The sequence below is a fragment of the Marmota marmota genome, unplaced genomic scaffold, assembly GCF_001458135.2.
Source record: "Marmota marmota marmota unplaced genomic scaffold, marMar, whole genome shotgun sequence".
NCBI lineage: Eukaryota > Metazoa > Chordata > Mammalia > Rodentia > Sciuridae > Marmota > Marmota marmota.
Genome location: NW_025999968.1, coordinates 39,284,319 through 39,305,147, shown reverse-complemented (window position 1 = coordinate 39,305,147; position 20,829 = coordinate 39,284,319). Strand labels below are relative to the sequence as shown.

The following is a 20,829-nucleotide window of genomic DNA, read 5'->3' as shown; positions in this document are numbered from 1 at the left end:
CTCTCTCTCTCTCTCTCTCTCTCTCTCTCTCTCTCTCTCTCTCTCTCTCTCTCTCTCTTTCTCTCTCTCTCCTTCCTGGTGCCATTCTCATAGATGCTTTCCTCTACCACACTTTTCTGCCATGATGTTCTGCCTCCCCTCAGGCCCCAAAGAATTCATTCTGCTGACTAAAACACCTTCTAACTGGAGATAAGGAGGTCCTTCCTAGGACATTCCTGAGAGGAGTCAACAAATTAATATACATGTAGGAGTTCAGTCTTTTATTTGGCTTCTAGCTTATATTCAACCAACAAATATGAGTCCTGGATCTTTGTTCTTTGAGATAAGATCAGAAAAATAGAGCAGATATTGAGAAAAAAAGGAGGTCAAGATATTCCAGACTGGGATAAAAGATACCAGCAGTCAAATTTTTGTGAAGACACTCGGGCAATTCTGCTCTTGCTAATAATTCACATCAACTTCATGGAGAAAAAAAAAAGACCTCTGGCTTCATTTTCATATTAGGAAGGTATCAACTACATTGCAGGATCCCAGTCTATGATTTGGAGCTTACTTAATACCTACTGGGTTCCACATCCCTCCCTAGCAGTTGGGGATTCCCTTGCTTATTTTCTAGAAGATGTCATGGAAGAATCCAGCGGCTGAGATTTGAAGTTTCATTTTTTATTCAGCACACCAGAATCACAACCTAAGTGTTCTTTCATCTATAATTCCAGAAAAAGGTGATGGTTTGTTTTTGGTGTAAACAAAGGAACCGCTGACCACAACAATTTTCTCCCAGCAAAGACAGAAGATGGAAATATTGGCAGAGGTGATAGAGCATGTAAAACTATATAGAGCCAAGGCAGTACAGAGGATACCAGCGGCCCCTGATTAAGGGATGGTCTTTTGCCAATTACCACATAGGAGAAGCTACCATGAAATGACTAAAAGAAGCAAATGAAATCATATAACTAGGTGCCTGTCCTCAGAAATGCAGGTTGTGTGTGTGTGTGTGTGTGTGTGTGTGTTTCTCTTTCTCAGTCTCTTCTTCCAGTAAGGACTACAATTTTATAAGTGCACAATATGTTCTTACGAATTGTAATGTGCTCAAATCTAGCGCTTGCTCATAAATTCTGCCAGATTATCAATTTGTTCCCCCTCTTCTGCTTTCACAAGTATTCCAAGATCTCTTAACATTTTCTTTCCTCTGCCTAAAGTCGCTTTTAAGCAAAGACTAAGGTAGATGCCCTTTTGCTCATCTTGTCCAACTGAGATACCATTTGCCCTTTCTTCCTTATTCTGTGACTTTATTTTCTTCTGTTTGTAGATGGATCACCTGCCAATTCTGGAATGTGTCCAGTTTTAACTGGTCATTAGTATGCCATTAAACCTATTTCTGGATATTATTATACAGATAACTTCTAAAATAAAAAAATTATTTGTTTTCAGCCATTTTGAATATATTTCAGTTTTTTTCTTAAACTATTCACAACTGGCAGATTATTTTTCATATCCACATTGGTTGACATATTCTAGTGTGACATTAAATTCTTATTATACACATTCATATATACAATGAACTCTATGTAATGTGAGACTTAATCTAAAATGTTAATTGACTTAAATACACCACTTTTTTTTTACTATTTTGCTTAAAAATTATGACTCACTTTTATGTAAGTAGAAATAAGATTCAGTCAGAGATGTCCTTTAGGAGGAAATAGAGAATTCTAGATGGATCAACAAAGATTCTTATTCAGCATTATTCATTGTCCAACAATTTAGCATGCATTCATTTCTGTAAAATGGGTAAAATAATGCTATCTCCTTATACATTGCAACATTTAATGATTATGTGCTTTTTCATAGTGTACATTCATAAATTAATAGGCTAATAATGCACTTTCTCAGTGTACTTCATAAAAGCACATTGTGAACTAATTAAACAGAATGTAACTTGTGCTTTTGGGAGAAGTGTTATCTAAGTGTAAATTAGGGAGAGAAGTGGCAGCTAAATGTATACAACATATCTATCACCACAAATTTGAGTCTTAACTCTAATTACAGATTGGACATGTGAACCACAGCTTGTGGGAGATGCCCACTCCCCTCAGAAGACCCTTCTTCAAGTCTTTCGAAGAAGGCTATTCACTTAACAACCAAAATTATTAGCAAACCATTTTCTGCTCAGAACAAAAGGTTAGAGGGAAAAGACCTCTTTCAAAGCTACCATGTTGGCAGGATTTATGGTCATCTTTTTGTAGAGAATATCTGCACAACAACTGTCATGAGAAATGGAGTTTATTATTTAGTTCTTTGGACAGAAGAAAGTATTTTTATGGATTGATAACTCCACCCAGAAAGGGCATTTGCACCTGATGGAAGAGGAAAATTCTGCAGACAGATTTGTGCCTGTCTTCAAACCTTTCACCATCTGAATAACCCCTGAGGTTAAATAGCTGGTAGACATCTGTAGGCAGAAGTAAGAGAAATGAGATCATCAAGGAACGATATCGTGCTTACAACATGTGGCGAAATGAGTGGCTCTTCACCATCTGTTATTTGTGTGTGTATTTTATTATGTAAATGTTCGTACACACTGCATTCTAAACAAAGGAACATTACTTCCACTTTGTTGGTGCTGCCAAGCTTGCGTATGTGTCCTGGAAAAGAAAGTGGCAGACAGAAAATTCAGGGTTCATCTGGCCACTTGTGTCCCTGTCCTTTCACCAAGAGGGTGAGAGACTCTAAGAAGGTTTGATTCCTTTTCTACATCCTGTTAACAAATACAAAGCTTGACTGTGAATGGAAAACAATGTCTTAAATACTATAGTTATGGTCCAAAGCTTCTTTTGCTGGCGTCCACGGGAAAAAGATACTAGAAGCTAGGATGCCCTGGGATGGTTCCAATGTACACTAGTGATAAATCCAGGCTAGAAAATAAATTTGGACAGAGAAAACAAGCTCTGTTCAATTTTCTCTCATCTGTTTAATTCTTGGCACACATCTCTGGGTCATGGGAAGGTTCTGGTGGACTGCTGTCATTGTCTCCCCCAAAACAAGAGGGGTGTGTGTGTGCATGTTTGGGAGGAATAAAACTAAGGAGATTTGGGTGTCACATATTCTGGTTTGAATTTTCATAAAATTACCAATTTAAATTGAAATGTAATTATCTTAACTGGCATCTTTTTGGCAGCCGCTTAAAAAAAAAAAATCCCTCGGCTTTACTGTACCAAGCAAAAGCCCAGAGGAGTCCTGACATTGGCCTTTAATCAAAAGCTGAAAAGACACAAAAGCTTTCAGATAATCTATGCCAAGCTATCTTGGACAGCATGGAATTGCCTGGAGCACCCTTCTGGTGGCATTTAAAACACCTGGTGCCCTTAGAAAAAAAATACATCTGCGTCTGCAATTTCTCCTTCTGTAATTCCCTTAAATCTTTCTCTCTCAACCCATTCTCCTATCTTTTAAAAGTAAGGAAGGATGCTGTAGTGACAGTAAAATAAAGTAATTTTATATACCAAGAGAATGATACTTGTCATTGGCTATGCCTGGAGGTGACAGACTCAGGTGGCCATCTGCACAAACACTTCCTCACTGTTTATTTCATGTGGTTTAATATAATTAAACTATCATTGTGCTCATTGATTCAGCGCAAATTTTAATTTGATAATTGGGGAAAAGGTGTGCATTTGAAATGGAGGCAATTAATTGACACTTTAAATGCACTTGAACAGAAATAATTTGAGTTGCACTGTACTTAGAGGTGACTTATACTGTTGTGTTTATGCGAATTCTTTCATTTAGCTTCTATCATTAATGGATAGAGGTAAATAACATCCCTCAGTCTAACTCCTTTTGATACTGGCAGTCTAATTCTGAAATTTGGAAATTTTTTTTTTGCCACCACAAAATAATCCCATTCATTTCGGTTACTGGATTTTCTAAAATACAGGCATTCTAACTTTGAATAACAATCTAATCATTCATAACTAGCCTCACACATATGAAACATAATTATGCAGATTGTCACATAATTTTGTGAATACACAGTCTGATTCTCATTCTAACAAAAACCTTGCACAAATAAATAATGAAATAACAAATACACATTTTTTTTCAATTTATAATACCCATCTTTCTCAAGATTTGAATAAAAGGAAGAAAAATAACTAGTTCTCACTTATTTCATTTTCCTCCAATACCAGTTTTAGTTGAATTCCTTTCAAGGGAATTTATATATTTTGGTGATCTTACTGGAATTTAAAAAAGAACCATATTTATGGATAAAGCAGATTTTTTTGTGTTAATTATCTTCCATCTGGAAACAAATATGCTTTCATATTTTTTTCAGACTTCAAGAACAAAAGCTAGTTTGTTTTAGCAACTTGAAAAACCCTCATCATTTTTTATAAGAGCTCCTTTATTCACAGACCCTGAAATAAATACTTTTAGTCAAAACTCTGAAGCAAATTTAATTTTATAAAATGTTTGCTACTACAGATTATACCTGCAGTAAATGTTACTTAATGAGAAATGTTTGTTGTTTCTACATATGCTCCGAGAAGACTTGTTCTTAATGTGAAGGGTTGGAACAACTGCTTTGATTTACAGATGAAACTTTAAGCTCTAGTTTCAATCTATTATTCAATGTTTTTAATATTCAGTGTAACCATGGATGAACCTAAGTAAGTTTTGGCAGGTCACTTCAGTTAAGCAACCACGCTCTTTTTATTAAAGATGGAAACCTCATTAAAATAGGCTCTGAGAAGACTTTGTAAACTCCAGCTTCAAATCAAGGTTGGCAAAAATGCTCCCCCAGATCTTTTCATATAAATGTGGTTCTCTTGGCACTTGGGAGTTTCTGAAAGTAAGAAATGCTAAAGAGCATAAAAAGGCAAAAATCAAAGAAAACAAACAAAAGAACACACACACAATGTGCACAAATAAAACACACACACTCACATCCAGAAGCATTATTGACCCCAAAGTACATCTATTTCTCATAGCCTTTCTTTCTATTATCTACTTTCAGATAAAACTCTTCAGAAACACCTTTGATAAATCAGTTAATATAATAGTGATAAAAGAATAAAGATTATCATCTTAAATGTAACTGTTAACCATTCTTAAGTAATGAATTATCAACACTGAACCCCATAAATATGGACAATGAAAACAATAATAAATGATAAATATGAGTCCTTCATTACTTAGCAGAATTAAGCTCTTCTAAAAGATCAGAGAATTTTAAGGGTGAATAGAAACTGATAGATCAGTTGATCTGATAACTCAGTAACATCAAAAGAGAATATAGGCCAGAGATTAAAATCCTATGCAAACTCTGCAACTGGTAAATGGACAGGACCAGAGCTGTACAACAGATGTGTGCACTTCCAGAAATGAAGGTTTATTCTATATTGCATTGTTTGTAACTTTAACATTCTTGATTTAAATGATATTAATACAACCTGACATCATCTTAATTAGTAAGTTCATTCATAATTAGGATAATTGGTATTGTTTTATTTTTACATTTTTTGCAGAAAAGTTAATTTCAAAAGTCTAGATCCTAAAATGGCTACATTTTATCATTAAACAACAATCACTGAAAAATTGTTGATAATATCCCTTATATTGTGAATTCACCAATAATCTTTTATCTTTATCTATATTGTTTCTGATTATTTACTAATTCACAAAATAGTCCTTTTGCCCCCAAGATTGTCTTTACAGTATTGAAAACTTGTTTTAAAGAGCATTAATTATATTTAAGCAGTACTTGGGTAATTGAAGCTATAAAATCCTCAATTCATTGCTAGCTAATAGATAATTTCCCTAAATTTCAGTCTGTAGATATTATTACAATGATTATTCTTTTTAAAAATGAAGAATCAAGTCAAGTGATCAATATATATCCTATTAATGCTTATCAAAATAGTAAATGTCATCTCTCATTAAAAAACCCTGAAATTCCTCATTTTTTTTTTCAGTTTTATTTATCAGAATTAACACCTAGTTCTGGTTTTCAGGGAATTAAAGCAAATATGATAGACTTAATCATTTCAAACTCATTGAGCAATTCACATACATATGTAAAACTGCCACAAAGCTAAAGAAAAGTGCAAGATAAAACTATAAAAGTAATTAAATTGGTTATATAATTAACAACAGGTGTTAAACTCATTGGATTTTCTTATCTATTGAATAGTAGAAAATGTTCTTCTACATCTCAATTTTTGCTTGTTCAGACTAAATATCAAAATAATGGTTCCATGAAATATCAAAATGATTCCATTAAATATTTTTTCTGTGCTTATTTTTTATTTTTATTTTTTTTTACCAGAACAGTATTAGACACAGAGCATGGAATAAAATAAAGTACAGTAAGTTTATGCAAGGAACCTACAACTTAACAATTGTAACTGAGCTAGAAATGAAAAGTAAAGAGTTGGATCACTCATAATTGTAGGGAAACAATTGAGCAAGATTTCTTGAGCTATGAGGATATTTGAAAGATAAGTAAGGAGGAGATAGATATGATTTAATATGAATTCAGTGCCTAGAACAAGACAGAAAGATATTGAATAGTCCATAAATTACCTGTTGGTATCAGTAGTAGTGAATTTCATGCTATTATTTTAAATGTAACTTTGGGGGAATATTTGGAATGAATCTTTTTCTAAAATGTGATATTTTCTCAGAAATCCAAATTTTATTTACATAATTACTTCTTAAATTTAGAAAAACATTTGATATAGTCAGTAAACTATAATTCCATTTTTGATGTTAGAAACAACCTGCAAGTAAGCTGAAACAACTCATGTGGCCCCTAAAAGATAACTGGTATTCTTGTAAACATTCCCCTAATTTTAAAAACCTTGACATTTAAACAGCAGCTTCTACTTAGTTATACTATCGTCTCCCTCTTTCTGCGTATTAACGTTGGCCTGCCATTTTACAAGCTTTCCAAGTGTGTAGGAAATTTGGCTGTGTTAGCAGTTTTGTTTTAATATATTCTTGGAAATTTTATCTGGAGCAGTAGTGTGTGCTTTCAGCAAGTGGCTAAAATGGATGCAGATTTTCTAACTCCAAGGAGGTCATGCCTAATGATACCATCAATTGTTGAAAATTCATGTAACAGCAGGTTCTGATGTTATAGGAGATGCGGCATGTGATTTACCTTGCCATCTCTTTCCCACTTGTATTCCCTATTTTCACTGTGATAAAATCAGGAAGATCTCTAGGCACTGAAGCTACTCATGCCACTTTTGCAAGCCTTAATAATTACACTGGCAGCTTAGGTGCCTTATTAAACCAAGAGATGCAATGTGTGCATAATTCCTTTTCTAAAATGATTGCCAGTTGCAGACAGATGCTTTGTAAAGAATCAAACAGTGAGCTGTGAAACTCCTCTAAACATGTGTTTGTCCATTTACCAGCATTTCTGTCATTATCAGAATATGTTTACTTGTAGTCTCAAGAATGGCTTTCCACAATAAATGCAGGGATAACATGCACTCTGCAGGTTGCAGGCTACATTTATGTAAGGTGTATGCTCTTCTCTAATTTTTGTGCTCAGCATCCAGTTCAGGGTTAAAGTGGCTTTCTACAGTACTACTTCTACCATTTATCCCTCAGTACATACGTACACACACACACACACACACACACACACTTCCAGAACAGTTTGCATATGAGTGAGATCAGTTTTTCTCGAACCTGGTTTCTCACCCCTGATCTATCTAACAAATTACACTGCTAGAAAACTGGCTTTGTTTCTAGGGGGAGATATATTCTGTTGACCATTTGGTTAGAGGATAGGCACCCCAAATTGCCACTTAAGTTAAAAGTATAAAAAGCTGGGGTGGGGATGTGGCTCAAGCGGTAGCGCGCTCACCTGGCATGAGTGCGGCCCAGGTTCGTTCCTCAGCACCACATACAAACAAAGATGTTGTGTCGGCCGAAAACTAAAAAAATAAATATTAAAATTCTCTCTCTCTCTCTCTCTCTCTCTCTTTAAAAAAAAGTATAAAAAGCTGAAACTGACCTAATATTTAAATTTTATTCCCCAAAAGTTTAGATTTAGTATGTTCAAGACTAAGAGGCAAAATAGTCTGAGATGAAAGCTATTGTTTTTGTCTTAATAAGAATGGGGTATTCTGTAGCTAACAGCACTTCTGTGAATTCCTACCTTACTTATAGTAGAGGAATGTCGTAGATATCATATTTCATCAGCAATGATGTCTTGATATGTTCTGTGAATAATTACAGTATCTTTTCATCTCCCTTTTGTTATAAGAAACCTTTATAGTAAAAGCTTTTAGATATGTAGGGGGAGTGTGTAATCCAAGTCATCGAATCTAATAAGAAATTGTTTTGGCACGTACAAAACCCTCTCAAAATACTTGGGTTTGGAGTTTCATATCTAATTGAAACCTTTTAATGTTGGAATAGATTTGTTCTTAAGAAAACACTGTCATACTTTTAAATAAGTTGGGGAGGGGCTGCTTCAAGAAATATGCAACAGGTTTCTGTAGCATCAAAATTATGTTTATTTAAAAACAGAAATTCTGTTGTTCTGATGTTTTACCATAGAGACAGACCAAATGGAATTAGGGAATTATATGCATATCCATAAGAATTGAAAGGCTTTGAAAAATTGCTTGTGCAAAAGCTTTGTGAGGTGATATTAAGCCAAATAATTGAAAAATGCCTTAGAGTGTCAGAGATGTATGGGGGATTCTGATCCACATGTTGCCAATTGTGGGAAATTTTTTTCTAAAGAATATAAGCCATCTGTGGAAAGCCCTAGTTTGGGTTTTTATTTCACTTTTAACTTAGACCATCCTGAGATCATTCGACACAACATTTCTAGGTTTTTCTATTGAGAAGAGCAACCTCTCCAGTTTTTTGAAAATATTCTCCACACCTAATTTTGGAACTTTCATCTGTACATCAAGGCATGTGTTTTGTTCATGTTAAGCACGAAAATAACTTCTCTTTCTTCCAATGTGTTTATGTTTAGTAGAAATGACTCCCATGCAGTTTAACCTTAGTAGACTATTTATAAGTATTAATAGAAAGTATCCTGTCTAAACATTAGCTTCAAAGGATATCATGAATGTAATAAATCATAATATACCACATGGTCCCAAACCATTATTTATTGTCAATAACAAGCAAAGAATAACAACAACAAGAAGGAAAGATTGTTTTGGCACCATATACCAAATTGGATTTTTGTAAAACTAGGTCTCAAAGATGAAAAGAGCTATGAAGAAAGTTTGAGGGGTGTGTAGCAGTGTACATGATGTATAAAAATATACTTGATCCCCATTTTGGAACTTCATGTTCTATTTTTGATAATGTTTGATTTATTCTTTTTAAAAAATGATTCAAATATTTTGAATTTTTTGAAGACATATTGACCTATCTCAAGAATCCAAAGACTATTTAGTTTTTAGTTTTAATATCTAAGTATAGAATTTTTTGAGCTAAATATTATATGTAATATTAGGTGATTGTCAAATATCTTATTCATGCAAATGTCTAGTTATTGCAACATTATTTGGATAAGACATTTTTATCCCTTGTTGGAAGGTACTTATATATATTTTTTGAAAATTATATTTTGAGTCTATTTCTAGACTGTTATTTTCTATTTATCTGTACATCTATTTTTCTCCAAAACTACACTCTTTCAATTAATATTTATTTATAGTAAGTCATGAAATCAGATTACTTATGTTCTCAGTTTTTCCTCTTTTAGAAAAATAACTTCATTATTCTTGTTCATTTGCATTTCCATATAAATTAGAGAATCAACTTGTCAATTTCTGCAAAAACCTGCTTTGGATTTTGACTTAGATTTCATTAAAACTATAAATTCACTTGGAAAAAAAATAGATTTTTTAAATAATACCTACATAACCACATATAATTATCAAAATTACAATATTAACAAAAATAAAATACTATGAAATTTATAGAATTAATTCGAGCTCTATTATGGTTTAGATATTAGGTGTTCCCCAAAAGGCTCATGTGTGAGACAATGAAAGAGGGCTTAGAGATGAAATGATTGAGTTATGAGTGTTTTAAATTAATCAGTGAATTAATCCCCTGGTAGGGATTAACTGGATGGTGTGGCTGGAGGAGGTGGGTTATTATTTACATTGTCCTTGTTGAGCAGAACTCCCTCTGCTTCCTAGTACCACGTCCCCAGCTGCTTTCCTCCACCATGCATTTCTGCCATGATGTTCTGCCTTATCCTGAGGAACGCAGTCAACTATCCATGGACTGAGACTTCTGAAACCATGAGACACAAAGAAATTTTCCTCCTCTAATTGTTCTAATTGTCTAGTCTTTCTGGTCACAGAAGTGAAAATCTGACTAAAACAAGTTCCACCTATTGCCCTTCCAATGTTCTCTTTTTGAACCATTATTCAATCCAGGGTCATACATTACATTTAGTTTGTTTCTCCTTAATCTCTCATTCTGAATGGACTCTTCAGTCTTTCATTGTCATTCATGTCTTTGACACCTTTGAAGAGTAGTAGCTAGTTATTTTTTTTGTTTTGTTTTGTGTGATGTTTTCTCATGTTAAATTTAGGTTGCTGTTTTTAGTTAAAAAACAAAGCAAAACATAAATGATGCTGTACCCTTCTCAATGTATCATATCAGTAGGAAGCAAGTATCACTATCCTGTTTCTGGTAATATTGACTATCAAATGGTTAAGGTATAGACTATTTTCTATTTCACAAAATTACTATTTTTTTTTGCGTTTTGAATTAATAAGTATATTAGGGTATTACCATTTTTTATTTTTCTATCAATATATTTTTAGTTTTCTATCAATATATTTTTAAATTTACGGATGCTTTTGTTTCCATTTCCAATAGACTCTTCATCCTATTCAGTGGATTGTTTATTTCAAATATTGAAATTTTTGGTTCTAGGATTTCCAACCTTATCCTTCTACTCAACATTGTCACTGAGCATTATTGTAGCTGCTCCTTTAAAGTTCTTGTCTGCAAATTCAACATCTGCTAACCCCATCATTGTTGTCTGTTTATAGTCTTTTCCTTTGAGACTGTATCACATTTTCCTGGCTACTTGTATGTGAATAATATTGGACTATATCCTGGACATTCTGAGTATTAGATTGTGAAGAATCTAGATTCTGTTATATTGCTTCAAAAACTGTTGATGCTTTTGTTTTAGCAGGCAGATTCAAAGTGCAAACAAGCATGTCTGTGGTGTGCGGCAGTTTAGATCTCAGCTTAGTTTCTTGAACCACAGCTGTGAGTTGCTTTCTGCTTGTCCCATTCAATATGTGGTTAGTGGTCAGTAGGGATTTGGGTTGAGTTAAGCCCAAGTCACTGGACTTCTACTCCTCTGGCTTTCCTTTGTGATGTTCTTATTGCACTCTCCAGTGACCCTGGCTGCCCTGTGCCTCTTGCCCTTTTTCCCTTAGCTTGGGAAGGCAGAGGGTTTTCTATCTGATTTTGAAACATCTCTACACCCCTGCCTCTGTGACTGTGGCTTTCCCTGGGGAGAAAAATTGCCCAAAAAGGAACTCATTCTCTTCTGATTTGCCTTGGCTCTGCTCCCAAATCTGCGTATCAGAATTTGCAGGTTTTATGTTTGTAATTTTTCCATATTACAGCTGCGTTTAGGAGGATTGTTTTGGTGGATGGTTATTTCTCCACTAACATGACTTAAGAAATGGTTTGGGGCTGGGGGTGTGGCTCAAGTGGTACCACACTCACTTAGCAATGCATGAGGCACTGGTTTTGCCTTAGCACCACATAAAAACAAAATAAAGATATTGTGTCCACCTAAAACTAAAAAATAAATATTAAAACAAACAAACAAAAGAAATGATTTGGAAACTGGAATTTGAATGGTGAAAGGATGTTGTCCTAAAAATAGTGCATGTGAAGAATAAAGTACTTGAGAAGGAAGACAAAACTTCGCTTATACAATACAGTGGCCTCTACTGGGTATCCTCCAACTCACAGTGAATGACTTAATTATTCCCAGCCAGTTCAGAGCTCCTGTTAGCAAAGCTATTTTAGCACCTAAAAGCCATATTCATGCAACGGCACTTCTATTTCATAGCCAGACTTTATTAGGAAATAATTGGACACTACCTAGTCTAGGTCTAAGTCACTTTCTTGAGAAATAGTAATCAGCATTCTGGGAGCCTATCCTGTGTTTTAATTTCTACTCTATCTACTGTATCTCCCTTCTCCTCTTCTTCTGCCACCATGTTAGAAGAATTTTTTTTAAGTCTACCACCACCACCAACAAAAAAATACAATAAATGCACAGAAAAGCAGAATGGAGAATGGAAAAAGAGTGATTCAGTTGCCAATAGTCTCCTACTGTTCCTTTCTGCTCTACCTGAAATCTGGCTGAATATTTTCCTTAACTAGCATTTGACATTCCTGTATTCTAACTAGAAATCCCCACGATTTCCTTATGTTGGCTTTTATAATGTTCAAGTTTATGAATATTGACTAACCCAACTACTTTACATGTTACAGGCATTATGAAAAGGTTTCTATAACTATAATGATAGCATACACAAAACAAATGTGCCTGGGAATGTTAAAGTAGCCCAAGATGAACAAAAATTATTTATCATTTAAAGTGAGGTAATTTCTAAGTAATTATGATTAAATTACCATATAAATATTAGATAAAGATCCTGTCTGTTAATTTGAATGTAATCAGAAGAAAATAGAAGCAAAATATCTTTTAAGCTATGGATTTTTTTCTGCACTTACTTAAGTTAATGCTAAATAAGATAATACCCGTTAGGTATAAACTCTCTAAATGCAATATTTCTGTCTTCTCTTGGTGCTTATTCTCCACCTCTGGGTCAATCCCATTATTATAATTAAGTTTCTGCTTAATCAATTTTATTTCTGTACTTAATAGAAAGAGGCCATTTTTCTAGATGTTCTGTTTTCCCAATTATATAAGCACTAAGAAATCAATTGCTTAACAAAAGTTACAGTAATATGATTTGAATATGAATTACTCTCCAACAGAAGGACATAATGAGCCAGATGAAAAATAAGAACCTGTCTCCCCATCCCCCAAACAAATAAATAAATCTCAGCAAAGGCAAAGCTTGGGAACTCTTGGATTTGTCAAACATTTCATGGATCTTCCAAAACATTTTGGCAGGATAATTCCCTAAAGTGATTCATTATCCATCAATTCATATTTCAATGTCACTTAATATTTGTTGAATATTCACAACATGCTATCATTGCACAGCTGCTGAGAACATGCTTCTGTCTCTCAACCTCACACTGCATGTTTTTTAAAAGATGAAAAATAACGTATATTTTAAAATTTGTTAAGAGGAGAAAATTGGTCTAAAAACAGATGAACACACACATATCCTTCAAAAATTCATTTTGATACCATTTTAGAAGATATTCATTGATTCTGAAGTGACCCTTATTTTCATTTATATATTTTGTTTAACTTTTTTTCATTTATATACATATAAACTTATAAACACATGAATATGTTTATATAGAAATCTCATTTTCAATTAATTTTGATATTCCTCTTTTGTATTCATATATCCTTCAATTCTACTACTTCCAGAAAAAGTTTTAGTCACAACCTAATTTTGAAACACTATCTAATTTTAAAGTTTCTATTTAGGAATACAGACAATTCCATTACTTAAATGCTAAAATTTTCCATCTGTTCTTATATTTGATTATTAAGTATTGCTTATATACTTTCATATTCCATTGTTTCCTGCAAAAGGAAGTTCTCAATTTCCACTTGTCCCATAAATAAACAAATCTCCCTTCCTTGGTTCAAGTATCTGCTCAAAAATACCTTTACAGACCACATTATATGAAATAACATACATGCACTTCTCTCCACACCCTTAAATCCCAGGCTTTCATTTTTTTTTCTTTCCTGATATAATGGATTGTTTTTGCATTTGTTTATTTTCTATCTCCACCAACGATAATATAAAGATCCTAAAAAGGAAATTTAGGGTCTTATTTTTCTTCTTCTACCTATGCAGATCAGCATAGTGTGTGACACCTATAGGCTATTTGTAAATATTGTTGAATTAATAAATAAATTCTCTAAGAAAAAGTATTTTGCTTTCAATTCAAATCTATATTTCAAAATGCAACCCCATGTGAAAATTGGCCTAGGTGCTATCTCCTACCACATTATGGTATCCAAATTTATTCCTTTTTATTAGACATGAGTCAACTATGTATATTCTGGGGAAAATATCTCCTGCCTATATTCTGGTGAAAATCTTCTTTCCCAATTTTTTTTTTGTAATTAATTTATTAAACATATTTTTTAAAAATATGCATGTTGATTTTTTGAGTATAACATACAAATGAAAAATGCACATAAGATCTCCTGCTAGTTTATGAAAATAAAAAAACATACAAATGAAATTCTTTGCAAAAGCATTTAGATTGAAGAATTTAAATACTCATATATTTGTATCTGATGTAGTTTCTCTGATATTTTCATGTATTCCAGAAAACTTCAATTAATATAAATACAAAAAAATTAAGTTTTGAAAATGTGTGTGTTAGTCAATTTTCCCTCATTGTAATGAAACACCTGAGATAAGTCAATTGAAAGGAAGAAAGATTTATTGTGGTTCATAGTTTCAGAGGTTTCAGTCTGTGGTCAGACGACTCAATTGTTTCTGAACCTGAGATGAGGTAGTGCATTGAGGCAGAAAGGCAGGGTGGGGGCAGAGCTGTTCACCTTATGACAGGAAGGAAAGTACAAGAAAGAGGAAAATTGAAAAAGGGGTAAAGGGCCAGGAAGAAAATATACCTTTCAAAAAATATATACCCTTTACAAAAGCACATTCCCAGTGACCTACTTCCTCCTACCAAGCTGTACCTCCTGACATTTCAGCCACCTCCCCAATAGCACCACACGCCAGGGACAGATAATACAAGAGTCTTTGGGGGCAATTCCAGATCCAAACTAAAACAATGTTTAAATAAATTATCTCTTGGAGTTTTGTTGTATTTCATTGACTCGAAAATGAAATATAGCAACATTTTCACTATTACATGGTGACACTCTTATTTCCTCCTAATAAAAGTAGAGCACAAACAATATGAAATTCTGTAAAAAGCATAAGATGTTGGCTTTGGGGAAATAAATGAATTTATTGTATGGATTTCTATGAGATATAATTCATTCAGTATGGATCTAGAACATTTCACTATTTTTTCTACTCCAGTAAAAAAAAAAGAAAGAGGGAATGATGATGTGGTATTTCATTGCTTTTCTTTGATTTCTTTCAAGTAAAAATTATGTACTTCAGTCCAAATTTTTTTTAATGCAGCATTTACCAGTGTTCTTTACCAAGCCTAGCATATTTTAAAAGGAAGCATCAGTACTGAGCATCATAATTATTCAGTAATAGCCCAAACAGCTGCCTTTCTTTTTAATTCTTCCTTGGAATTTTTTTTTCACATTTTGAAAGAAAGGTAGTGTGAAAATAACCTTTTTTGATTGAAATTATGTATTTTTTTTTCCTGAGAGTGGACATGTAAGGGTTATTATCTAGCAGTAAAGAAAACAGATTCTCACTCTTTCCTCAGAGGAGTATAGAAAAATAATGAAAGTGCACGATAATGATATCAAGTCATTTTTGTTTTCCTGAGAAAAGAGTGCTACTTTGCAATTGTCTTTTTCGATAATAGAAATAAGTTAAGGTGATGGCATCTGGCTATTTTTTTCTATTAATTTTTTGACTGGGAAGTCTATCTAATCCATGGTAAACTGACCACAGATAAATATCGATGCTACATACTATCATAGCACCTTATTTATATAATTCCTGAGAACTTTCTTTGTTGAATTATATTGATCTATTTATGAGCTTCCTCCATATTATTCCAAGAACTTTTAGAAGGCAAGGGTCATGTTCATATGTTTTCTTACCAAGTACAAAAATAGAACCTTCTTCCTGGGGTGTTTTAGTTAGCTTTTTCATTGCTGTGATCAGAAAAACAATCTTAGAAAGGAAAAGCTTATTTGGGGGCTCATGGTTTCAGAGGTCTGAGTCCACAGATGGCCAACTCCATTGTTCTTGGCTTAAGGTGAGGCAGAACATCATAGTGGAAGGACATGGAGGAGGAAAGCAGCTCAAGAATCTGCATCAGGAAGCAGAGAGATATTCAGCTCAGTTTACAAAACCGGTACCACAAAGGCACACCCCCTCATAATCCATCTCCTCTAGCCACAACCTACCTGTCTATAGCTTCCACCCAGTTAATTCCTATCAGTGGATTAATGCACTGATCAGGTTAAAGTTCTCATAACCTAATCACTTCACCTCTAAATTTTCTTGCATTGTCTCACACATGAGCTTTTGGGGAACACCTCATATCTAAACCATAATGGTGGTGTCACTGTATTAATTGTTGGGTGAAGCTGTTTACTTGCATGTGTCTAATTAATAAGTGAGTGCATTTAAAGGAAAAGTTTTATGTCAAATATTTAGTTGTATCTGTTTTTTCAAAATATTTACCAACGTATACAACGATATTTATAAGCATAATCAATCATTTATATATCTGTTATATTTCAGAAATAACCTAGATATTTTTTCCAGAGAATTTGCCTTTAAGATAAACAAATAACTTAGAAATTAATTTTCTCTTTATTTAAATAATGAAGTGTTAGGAAGCATCTTGGGCTGGAAATTTTCATAAAATGTTATTGTTATTTTGGCCAACTTGCTATGTGATTGTGTAAAATTAGTTAATTTCTCTAGATTCTTGCCTTACATTCTGAAAAATGGGAAGTGTGGTTTATATTGCCTCTGTGATCCAATTTGATTTCAAGATTCTCACATTTAAATTTAATTTATCAATTATCTGCCACAAAATGATGCATTTCAACTCTAATTACTTCATTGTGACAAATTAAAATTCATGTCACAAACTGATTGTTAGAAACCACTATCTTCTATAGATGATAATAAATGATAAACTACCTAAGTCTATGTCTATTTTGTTCCTATCAATCACGAGTAGTCAGCTTTGAAAAGTTAATAAAATTTCACTTGTAATTATAAGCAAAATGTTGAAACAAAGCTCAATATTACTGCTATTAATAACTATTTATTGAGTACCTAAGTGATTAGGTCTGTTATGTGGCTTTTATATTTTTACCTGAATATTAACCAGTTTAAGGCAGATATTAACATTTCTTTTCCTCCAATTATAACCAATTATATACTTGGAAATCAAAAGTTCAGAGAAGCACAATGACATTATCTACCTTATTCAAGCTTATCTAGCAAAAAAAAAAAAAAGTCCATGCAGAGAATAAATCTAGTTCCTGTTTTTCTTTTCCTAAATTAAAAATAAAAATGTCAGACAACATCATGAATCTACAAAACCATGTATGTCACATAATTTGCTGATGTTTAAGAATAAATGATATTTATAAAAGCATCAGGCAAATCAACAATTGCAAAGTAATTATTCAAAATTTAAAATATACAATAGAAAGCAAAGTCGAGTTTTTAGCACTTGGGCCTTTAGGAGGCATTTAAGATACAAACCATAATAGATACTAATAGAAACTTGAGTGTGGATAAATGGGCATAAGAGGAGAATGGACAAGGAGAAATTCACAAAAGATAAAATTGACCAGAAATTTCTGTGCTATATTGAGTCTTTTTTCTATTGGTGATTGTGAGTTTATAAGGAAACCAAATTGCCCTTTTTACAGTGTCATTTTCAATCTACAATTTAAGAAAAGCTACTTAATAAGAAAATTGCAAGATTGATCTCGGATTAAAATAATAAAATAATAGAAATACAAAGGAATTATAAGTATATGACCATATGGAAATTTAAGGTCTAGGAAGATGAAGTTCTTATAAAACAGCAAATGTTTGAATATGATTTTGGATTTATCATGTGGATCATTTGGGGAAATAAAAATAAAAAATCTTGGGAGTGTGACCGTAGGAGTGAATGGTGGAGGTGATCTAGAATGGCAAATTTTATGTATTAACTTGACTGAACATACATTGAAGATTGTTTCTGCATGTGCCTATGAGGATGCTTTTGGGTAAGAATAGCATTTAAATTGGTTAGTCCAGTAAAGTGGATCCTCAGTGTGGATAAGCATCATCTAGTATGTTGAGGGCCTGAATAGAAGAAAAGCCAGAAGAAAGAGAAATTTTCCCCTTTATTGCTACATTATTTGAGCTGAGACATCTCTTCTCCTATCCGGGGCCTGGGATTTACATCTTCAGCTCTACTGGGACTCAAACCTTCACACAGGGACTAAATTATAGCTTTTGCTTTCTTGTTTCTCCACCCTGCAGACAGCAGAGTGTGGGACTTCTCTGCTTACATAATTATATGAGCCAATACCTTTTCATAGATCTCTTTTTAACATATTTATGTTTATGGATGTTAGATGGATCAGCCACATGGATGTTTGAAAAACTCAGTATGTTGGGAGGACTTAAGAACAGAGGCATCGTGTAAGTTAGGTGTAGAAGTCTTACGGAAACTTGGCCTGAAAGTTAGTAGATGGAGATACTGAGCTTCAAAGAGGAAGAGGATTATAAGGGGATGCAGAACTGATTGACTGGAAATCTCAACATGGTATCAATTAGGAAATGAACCCTATTTCTGGATCCTGTCCCATCTAACTTGTGAAGGGCTTATTTAGTCTCCAAATGAGAGTGATGAAGGGGAAGTGTCTTTCAGAAATTAAGGGGTAAAAATGGGAGTTCATAACCCACTTGAATCAAATGTGTGAAATATGATATGTCAAGAACTATGTAATGTTTTGAACAAACAATAATAAAAATTTTAAAAAAAAGAAATTAAGGCTTGGTAAAGACAAAGATGTGCTGAGCAGATTCTGAAGAGAATTGCCAAGAATGATAAACAAGTCAGACATCACAAATATGATACTTTACCCTTTTGCTGCGAATTGATGTCCTTCACAGATATGAAAAGCTGTGGTTGAATAAAGTATATCATTTCTCATTTTTTTCTAGGATCTATCAAGATTTATGAAATGGACCTGATAATTCCGCATTAGTGCTATCTACGAAAGACATGAATACTTAATATGGGACAGCTGCAACTCTGCATTTGCATGTGATCACCTGAAGAATAGTTTGTGTCAACGAGTGTTTTCCATTGCCAGTTTTGCTCTCCTTTAAAAATGTACCTCAACCTTCAATATGGACGAAAGGGGAACAGGAATAATTTTATCTGTCTATAAACAAAACAGTTCTGAGTAGCAGTATGAGTCCTCCAAAGATGGATTGAATGTCTTTATTTATTTATTTTAAAGAAAAGACATCACTAACATTTTAAGGGGAAAAATAACTAGAGTAAAGATTTTAAAACCATTAATAAAAATCCTTACTGATTTTTTTTTGCTTTCCTAATTCAATCCAGCAGTCTGTACCATTTTACATTTTCTTTTCCAGACCACAAGTTCTGCTAGAGTCTTATTCATCCATTCACATGTACTTACACTCAGATGTCAAATAATGCCATAAAGTAGTATCAAAAAATATATTACCACATGGGTTCAGTGACTTTTCTATGTATTTATGTCAGTAAAAAATAAAACCAGCATATATATTTTAGAGTCAGTTATGCTAAGTAAATCATAAGCATCATGAACCAAAAGAAGTCATTTTATTTTTTTATTTTTATTTTTTTAAATTTTTTATTGTTGGTTGTTCAAAACATTACATAGTTCTTGATATATCATATTTCACACTTTGATTCAAGTGGGTTATGAACTCCCATTTTTATCCCATATACAGATTGCAGAATCACATCAGTTACACATCCATTGATTTACATATTGCCATACTAGTGTCTGTTGTATTCTGCTGCCTTTCCTATCCTCTACTATCCCCCCTCCCCTCCCCTCCCCTCCCCTCTTCTCTCTCTACCCCCCTACTCTCATTCATTTCTCCCCCTTGTATTATTTTCCCCTTTCCCCTCACTTCCTCTTGTATGTAATTTTGTATAACCCTGAGGGTCTCCTTCCATTTCCATGCAATTTCCCTTCTCTCTCCCTTTCCCTCCCACCTCTCATCCCAGTTTAATGTTAATCTTCTTCTCATGCTCAAAAGAAGTCATTTTAAATGGTGAATATAGAAGCTAAGTTTTTGGCTCACTCTTGCTATTATAATCCATTCTTACCATTATTATATATCTGTGTTGCCTTAAAAGTCACCAAACTCTTCAGTTAAGTAAATAAAAACTATAGACCCAATTTAATGAGCCAGTTATTTCTATACTAGATAGAAAGATAAGCAAAGTATGGTGTCAGGTTAGGTTGCCAGCAAATATATTCTGTCAAGGAGAGGCGCGTTCAGAATGCTTACTGGGGTATGAGAAAAGGGAAGGACTCGATAGAGGGATAATATAGGCAGCCATGTAATTATATGAGACCTTGACTAATATTAAAAAGCTTTGCCCTAGAAAAGTCTCAGAGTCACACCAAAATTGGGCAAAATGCAGAGGGAGACTGAATATATCATTGCATTTCCATGATTTCAAATGTATTCTTATATTGCTCATTCTTCTTTTCAGATTCTTCAGCCTTGTTTCTGTCAAACCCTTGTTTACTTTACCAGTCTTACAAAGGCTCATCTGTCTTTGTAGGTGTCTTTGTCCATTTGGACAACTATAATAAAATACAATGAACTATTAGAAAAATTAAAATCAAAACTACTCGAATATTTTATCTCACTCTAGTCAGATTGGCAATTATCAATATAAGCAAGAATAAATGGA

General features: G+C 33.4%; 1 long non-coding RNA gene across 1 annotated transcript in view; it reads left to right on the top strand.

Moving 5' to 3' along the window:
• LOC107136403 overlaps nucleotides 1–19,703 on the top strand; it is a 135,274-nt gene extending 115,571 nt beyond the window's left edge. The window contains exon 4 of the long non-coding RNA XR_001502689.2: nucleotides 19,062–19,703. This is a non-coding gene — a long non-coding RNA (uncharacterized LOC107136403). The remainder of the gene's footprint in view (nucleotides 1–19,061) is intronic.
• Nucleotides 19,704–20,829: the final 1,126 nt, after the last annotated feature.